The following is an 8,011-nucleotide window of genomic DNA, read 5'->3' on the forward strand; positions in this document are numbered from 1 at the left end:
CGATCGATGATCGGATCACTGATGTATCTTATTGCAAGCCGACCAGACATCATGTTTGCAGTGTGTCAATGCGCACGTTATCAGACTAATCCTAAACTTTAACATCTTATTGTTGTCAAAAGAATTTTTCGGTATATCAAAAGGAGCCCAAAATTGGGTCTTTGGTATCCGAAGAATTCTAAATTTGATCTTTATGCATTTGCTGACAGTAATTTTGGAGTCTGTGAGCTTAACAGGAAATCAACCTCAAGAGGATGTCAATACCTAGGTGACAGACTAGTTTCGTGGCAATGCAAGAAGCAACACATTGTCTCAACTTCCACAATGAAGGCGGAATATGTTGCTGCATCGGCTTGTTGTTCTCAAGTCATCTGGATCCAACATCAGTTGTTGGATTACGGTTTAAATTTATTTAGAAACCCCTATTTATTGTGATAATGAGGCCGCTATTCAAATTGCCAAAAATCCAGTCCAACACTCTAAAACCAAGCACATCGACATTAATTATCAGAGATGTGCTTGTGGGTTTTCTGAAAATGATTCGTTTTGAGGATTAAGTTTTTTATTTTTTTCTTTTTCTTAATTCTTCAATTTTTATTTTTTCTTTTTCTTTTTTTAATTTTTAATTTTTTAGGATAGATTAAATTTGCGCATGTTAATTTTATTTTATTTTATTTAATTCTCACCCATGCACGAATTTAGGGGGAGAAATAATCAAAAATCCAAAAACAATAAAAAATAATAATAATCCAAAAACATTAAAAATACGAAAATTAAAATTGTTGTTGTTAGTCTTGTTTGCAGGTGTTGTACTGGAAAATGAAATTAGCAAGTGATAAAAGGCAATTTGAATCTGCGTAACGTACCTAAATTGAATTGTCTACGCTTTGTGCTCGATGCGCTGGTAGGCACGAAAATTTTTAAGTGGACTTCACTAGGGAAAGTTGAACGACTTGACATACTTTGACCTAGTTAGATCCGTTTAGCCTGACATCATGACGATCGGATAGGTTGAGCAGGGATACATACATGGGAATCTACCGGTCTCATTAAATAACCCGTATCTAGAACTTTGGATTCACTTTTCCTCGATGTGCGGACTCTGTCCTTAATTCCGGTTGGATGGGGTGACTGGGGAATTCCCATAAGCTAGGTCTGTAGATGGTTATTTTCTTTCTTTCTGTCTGTTAGTCATATGTTGCCTCCTCTGCGTGATCGAGAGATCCGACCTGGACTGTAGCATATGCAACTCTATCTATCTGCATCTTCTATCTATGCAAATCTTTCTATCTATTAGCCATATATTGTCTCCTCTGCGTGACTCAAAATTCGACCTGGTACACAGTATATGCAACGTTCTCTTCTCAATCCCTCTGAAACTTCAGTTAGTCATATGTTTCATCCTTTGTGTGATTGGAAGAGATCCGACCTGGATGTACAGCATATGCATTCTAAATCTATCTTCTCTCTTAATAATTGTCTGCTCACCCGGTGTAAGGAGTATTTTGGAAGTCCTTGATGGTTGGGGCATGCCAGGAAGCGGGAAACACATTCTAGTACAATTAAAACTAAACATTTACATATTGTCTTTAGATCTCGCTGCTCAATTTAGGTGGACAACAATATCCTTGGTTATAGTCAGTTAAATGGTCATAAGAAAATTTTATTTATGAATTAGGGCCAATCATGATAATAAAATTATAATCATCTATCTGAATGTGTCATGTCATTGGTAAATTGTCCTAAAATTGTCACGAATTTTTCGTGTTTAAGTGGATCACAATATTGGCGATCGACCAGACGAAGATGTGAAGATAAAGGTACCGACAAGTCGAATGAGGTTGTCCAACAACTTTTATCCCAGCGTCACAAATACATTATCAGTAATTAAATTTTAAGATGTGCATTTTAGTTGGAGTTAAATTATTTTATTTTAATTTTAATTTTATTTTTATCTTTATTTTATTTTTATTTTTTATTTTATTAACTGTTAAAGAATTTATAAGCTAATTTTAATTTTTTAAATTTTGTAAAGTTAATTTTATTTTATTTTTAGTTTTAGTTTTTATATTAATCCTCAAAAAGAGTTATTTTTAATTTTTGGACTGTGTTGGACCCTGTCTTATACTGTGTGGTTGTCAGGTAAATGCAAAATGGGTATATATAAGAGTTTACCGCCGGAATCTCCATCACTTTTCTGATTCCAGCCGCAAACTCCTCTCCACCCTCCCTCTCTTCAAAAAAAATTTGTCAAATCTTGCAAATCTAATCCGATAGTCTCGAAGGTAATGAGTTTTGGACCAGGAATATGTATTTTATTGCATGATTCACCGCGTTTTTGAGGCAGAAATCGAGAAAGAAGAACCGTCGGAGTTTGCGGCCCAAGCTTACGGCACACGCTTACGGTTGTAAACTGCTTGCGACCGTAAACTCCGTAGATGGTCGATAATTTACTGGCAAGGGGTTTACGGCCGTAAACCCATGTTGACCGCAAACTCCTTGTTGACCACAAACTCCAATGTTGACTAAGAATATTGATTTTGACCTAATTTAAAAAATTGTCACATTATTGTTGGGATCAAAATTAAATTGTCTACAATTTTTGTTGTTTGTTTGGTTCTTTCTGTCTTACTTGGTATGGTTAGTGCAGATTAATGGCGAACCTCAAATTTGCGGACATGCATAATCTGGCTATCGTTTTGGCAGATCCTCCAGCTGTTCACTCGGACCTCAAGTCGATGATTCACAGACTCAGGGAATGTTGTCTATCATCAGTTATCACTATGAATACAGTTGTCTATCAAAATTTGATCAAAGAGTTCTGGGCGACTGCTAAAATGGAAATGGAAGATGCTGGATTTGTCGTCATTAAAGCTACTGTAAAAAGACGCGAGATAGTGATCACTGAGGGTTTTATCAGAGACACGTTGTTGATTGAGGATCAACCTAATTTTCCCACAGAAATTGGGATTGAGGATGCTCAGAGAATTCTTAGCAGGATGGGATATGAAGGCACTACACCTCCAACTTTAAAGAAGCTCTTACCTCCGTATTGGAGATTTTTGGCGCATGTGTTCGTTAGCTGCATTTCGGGAAGAAGATCAAGAGCTGATGAAATTTCAATGAGAAATACTGGAGCGGTTGTTTCTCTTGCTGCCGGAATAAAATTCAACTTTTCTAGATTTCTCTAGGATGAGTTTACAGTAAACATCAGGGCTTCAACCTGGGATACTTTCTTATTGTATCCTAGGATTGTTCAATTGTTTGTCGATACTCAGTTTCTAGATATGGTAAAGGAAGGTGATAATCTTGATATGAAATCATTGGGTCCTCACACTGTAGGGCTCATCAAGCAGAAACGGAAAGGAAAATTCATTTTTCAAGGAAAGTATCCTCTAGAGAATTTTGGAAAGTTCGTCGAATTGAATGAATCCTCAGAATCTTATGAATCCTCTGACAATGCGTCTTCTGAGCTTGCATCTTCTGAGAAATCATCTCCAAACGACAATGTTATTACTGTATCTGATGATGAGAATACTGAAAAGGAAGATACTCCTACTCCTGAAGCTCATGTGGCAGAAGAACATGGTTTAGTATCTCTTGATGATCAAAGTAATCTTGAGTGAATGAATGTGGAGTCTAAGATGGAAGTTGAGGGAGATAAAAATGATTCATTTGATGATCTTGATCTCACTAGATTTGATCATGATGATATTGTTGCTTCTCTTGCTAGTAGTGCTAATTTTGTTACGAGCGAGAACCTTGACGCGATTTTTAACAATGTCGATGAAAATGCTCCTCCAACAACAGAGACAAGGGAGTCTAATGAAGTTCCTGAAACTGCAACTCCTACTTCCAACCAAATGGCGAATACTTCCACTCCAATGGAGACAGTTATAGGATTTCCTCCTCCTGTTTCTGTTTCTCCTATTATAGAGCCATTTGTGAGTGATCTCACATCAACACCGACCGGTGAACCCCCGTTGAAAAGAAGAAGAAGAAGGGATCCAAGGCAAAGTTATTTAATTGCAGATCTTGTTAGTGGCCTTCCTGTACCACCTACCACTACTCCCAGTCTTTCTACAACCAAGCTTTTTACTGTGGGCCCCAACACCACTTTTGAAGTTGGTGGATCTTCTATTCCACCATGGCTTTCTCCTCCTCGATCTGATCACAATGATGCTTCTGTAAGATTAGCCATGCATTTGGCTGAGGAGCAATTTTTGATGCCTCCCCTACGTGGTAAAGGTATTTCTATTGGGGATGGCGGTTCTGGAGGAGACAATCTCACTATCCCTGGGTTACAGAAGTACATATTGGTGCTTAGTCAGAAGAACATTGAGCTTAATATTCATGTTTCGGATCTTCAAGTTAAAAATTCAAATCTTAATGTTCAAGTTTCTAAATTTCAATCTGAGAATTCAAAGCTCGGTGTACAAGTAGTTGATCTTCTTAAGGACAAAGCTCTAAAGTCGAAGCAGATTTCTGATCTTCAAGATCATTTCAATCTTTTGACTTCAAGCTATTTTGAGCTAAAGAAGAAGCTTGAGGAAGACCTTGTTTATAAGTATCAAACGTCTGCTGATGAATACAAAATCAATCTTCATGTCCAAGCCTTTCATGTTTCCATGCCAACTAGTCAGACATTAAGGGTTGTTAATCGTGTTGAAGATGAGCCTCCCCAAGCTAAGAATGGGAAACTGTTGTTTAAACGAAACCCTAACCAGAATGCTTCTTGGGATGAACCTGCAATTGCAGTGACTGATCTTGAGGTTGTTCGATACATAGATACATTTGACGATAGATCGGGAATTGCTTCTTGGGGATTTCATGATCCTCTCAAGATGTGGATAGTGCTAAGAAAGAGTGGCAACTCTGAGCTTTACAAAGATAGTCATGGTTTCAACTCATGGACTAGGGTCAATCTGACAGAATTGTCATGAGCTCCTTTTTCAAATCTCACAAACAATCCACAGGCGACCCAGTTTAAGCACTTCCTTGAATATTAGGTTAAAAAGGGGTTTCCTGCCATGAAGACTGCTGAGTCCATTATGTTGGAGCATCCTAATATTATAGATCCTAAAACTGATAAACCTCTGCAAGTTGTGATGTGGCCTGCAACCAAGCAGGTTAAACAGTTCCCTGTGCTTCAGAACTATCAAGACGGGTCTCTAGGCTCAATGGAGTGTTGGGTTTTCGATGAGATTACATCAGCTGTTGTAATCAAGCTCAAGAATGGATGTATCCGACTCTATGAGCGAAGAGATTTGTTACAATTTCGAAAGTGGGACATTCATCACCTAAGCAACTTTTAGATATTCGTTGCGGAGGAGATTTTTGAGGATGTTGCGAAGGTATATACGACCATGGTTGTTGAGATTCTGAATAAGCATATGTGGAATGGGGCGATGGGGCAAGTGGACGTTATGGTAGTCAACAAGGGTTAAATTCAAGCTAGCACCAAACCAAGAGGGAGATTGAAAGGCCCAATTAGTGGTTTGGTCTAGGCTTTGCATTGTAATAGTGGTTGTGTATAGATAGAGTATTTATGTGGGCTTAATAGTTGTTTATGATTTTGTAGTGAGTTTACGGTCGTAAACACCTTACGGCCGTAAACTCCTTTCGGTCGTAGTTCCCTATAAATAGTGGGTTAGCCAGTCGTGTTTAGTTGTTGATGCCTAGTTGTTCACGGTCGTATATCGAGTTGTACTAGACATTTTCTGCAATAAAACGTGTGCAAGATTGATCTCTTTTCTTTTCTTCTATTATTCTTGTTTCTGTGATTGTGTTTGCTTTTGATCATTGTTAAGATCCATTCTCAGTACCTTACAAATTGGTCTTCCTCGAAGAAAAAGAACAAGAAGGCAGGAGAGACCAGCAGTCAAAAGAGCGAAGAAAGCAAGTTGGAGAATATTGAAGATAATCCAAAAGAAGCCCAATTCGACTACGACTACAAATTCGAATACGAAGAAGAAAGCGACTTTGAATCTGAACTACCTAACCCCATGGCTAACATCGATGAAGTTCCCATGGGAGAATGGAAGAAGAGAATAGGTGATGACACCGGCCTGGGACTTGTGCAACCCGTCATTCCTGCTACTGCCACTTTCAAACTCAAGGGCCACATACTTGCTCAACTCAAGGAACTCTCCTTCTACGGAAAACATCACGAAGATGCCTACAAACATTTGGATGAGGTCAACGATGTAGCTGATTATTTTAATGTTCCAAATGTGCCACGTGAAACTGTGCTACTTCGAATGCTTCTAGTTACATTCAAGGGTGCTGCAAAGGATTGGCTCAAATCACTACCTCCAGGATCTATCACTACATGGGCTAAAATGAAGGAAGAATTCATTGATCAATTTTGTCCTCCCTCAAAGATAGCCAAATTGAAAAATGCCATTGCCAACTTTGAACAACAAGCTGGAGAATCCTTATATGAGGCATGGGAGAGATACAAAGGTCTACTAAGGTATTTCCCACATCATGATCTTAATAGCCAACAAGAAGTCTCCATTTTCTATGTTTAAGTGAATGTGAATACAAGGCAACTCCTTGATTCACAAGGACCTCTCACAAAGAAGCCACCCCTGGTGATCAAAGAACTAATAGAAGAATTCTCTAAACACTCTAGGGAATACCACAACCCAAGGAATGACTTGACTCGAGGGGCGGTGAACTCCATCACCGATGACATGGCAGCAATGATGGAAAAGTTGGAAAGCATGGACCGATGAATGACTAAGATGGACCAATCCATCCATGCTATTAGAGTGGGGTGTAGAAACTGTAGATGGCATCACCTTACAAAAGATTGTGACCTTTATGAGAATGGAAACCAGAAGGTACAAGTGTGCTATTCAAGTGGAGATAGGTATGATGATAACTGGTGAAAACACAAGAAGGAATGGCTACCATATGATGAATATAAAAAGACAAGTGAGGAGAAACACAAGCAAAAAGATAGAGGATTTTATCAAAAGGAGGAATCGGTACATGAAAACAAATCAGATTTGGAAGACATAATTACAAGATTTGTGGTGATATCCGAGAAAAGACATAATGATACTGATGCTACACTCAAAGATCAACAAACTATGTTGAGAGAACACCAACTTATGATGAAAGATCAATAAGCCATGCTTAGAAATCAGCAAGCATCTATTCTCAACATAGAAAAGCAGATGGTCCAGCTTGCTCAACAAGTAAATGAGAGAAGACCGGGTGGACTTCCTAATAATACCGAAAGTAACCTAAAAGGTGGATATATAAATATCGTAACAACTAGGAGTGGGAAGATTATAACTCCTCTGGCCCCTATTCAGCAAGAAGACCCCAAGGTGGTGCAAGAGGAAGAAGCAGAACCTGAAGAATCAAAATTTCCTGAAACGACTCGCTGAGTCGACGAAATGTACTCGATGAGTTCCCCAGCTGAACAGAAAAATCAATCTCCTGTCAAGCCATATCAGCCTCGACTTCCCTTTCCTACTCGAGCTAGACAAGAAAAAAATGAAGTTGACTACCAGAAGTTTCTGGAACATATAAAGGCTCTACAAATTAATATGCAATTCATAGAGGCGGTTGCACAAATGCCAAAATATGAAAAATTCCTCAAGGAACTTTTAACCAATAGAAAGAAGATGGAAGAGGTAAAGAAAGTTGTCCTCAATGAGAATTGTTCAGCTGCCATGTTGAACAAACTACCTAAGAAAAAGGGTGATCTGGGAAACTTAACATTGCCTTGCCAATTTGGAAACCTAGCTACCATTTATGCATTAGCTGATTCATAGGCAAGTGTAAATCTCATGCCTTACTCATTTTTCAAGAAGTTAGATCTTCCGGAGCCAAGGCCAATTCGAATGGCGATTAACCTAGCTAATAAAACAGTCACATTCCTGATAAGAATATGTGAAGATCTATTGGTGAAGGTTGATAAGTTCGTATATCCTACGGATTTTATAGTGTTAGACATGGAAGCAGATCCTCAAGTCCCGATCATACTTGGAAG

General features: G+C 38.5%; 1 non-coding gene across 1 annotated transcript; it reads right to left on the reverse strand.

The window, feature by feature from the left end:
• Nucleotides 1-6,389: 6,389 nt before the first annotated feature.
• On the reverse strand, nucleotides 6,390-6,496 carry LOC111913712 (small nucleolar RNA R71). Its single transcript, XR_002857593.1, has one exon. It is a non-coding gene; the product is annotated as a small nucleolar RNA R71 (small nucleolar RNA).
• Nucleotides 6,497-8,011: the final 1,515 nt, after the last annotated feature.

The sequence above is a fragment of the Lactuca sativa genome, chromosome 8 (genome assembly GCF_002870075.4).
Source record: "Lactuca sativa cultivar Salinas chromosome 8, Lsat_Salinas_v11, whole genome shotgun sequence".
In the NCBI taxonomy this organism is placed as follows: domain Eukaryota; kingdom Viridiplantae; phylum Streptophyta; class Magnoliopsida; order Asterales; family Asteraceae; genus Lactuca; species Lactuca sativa.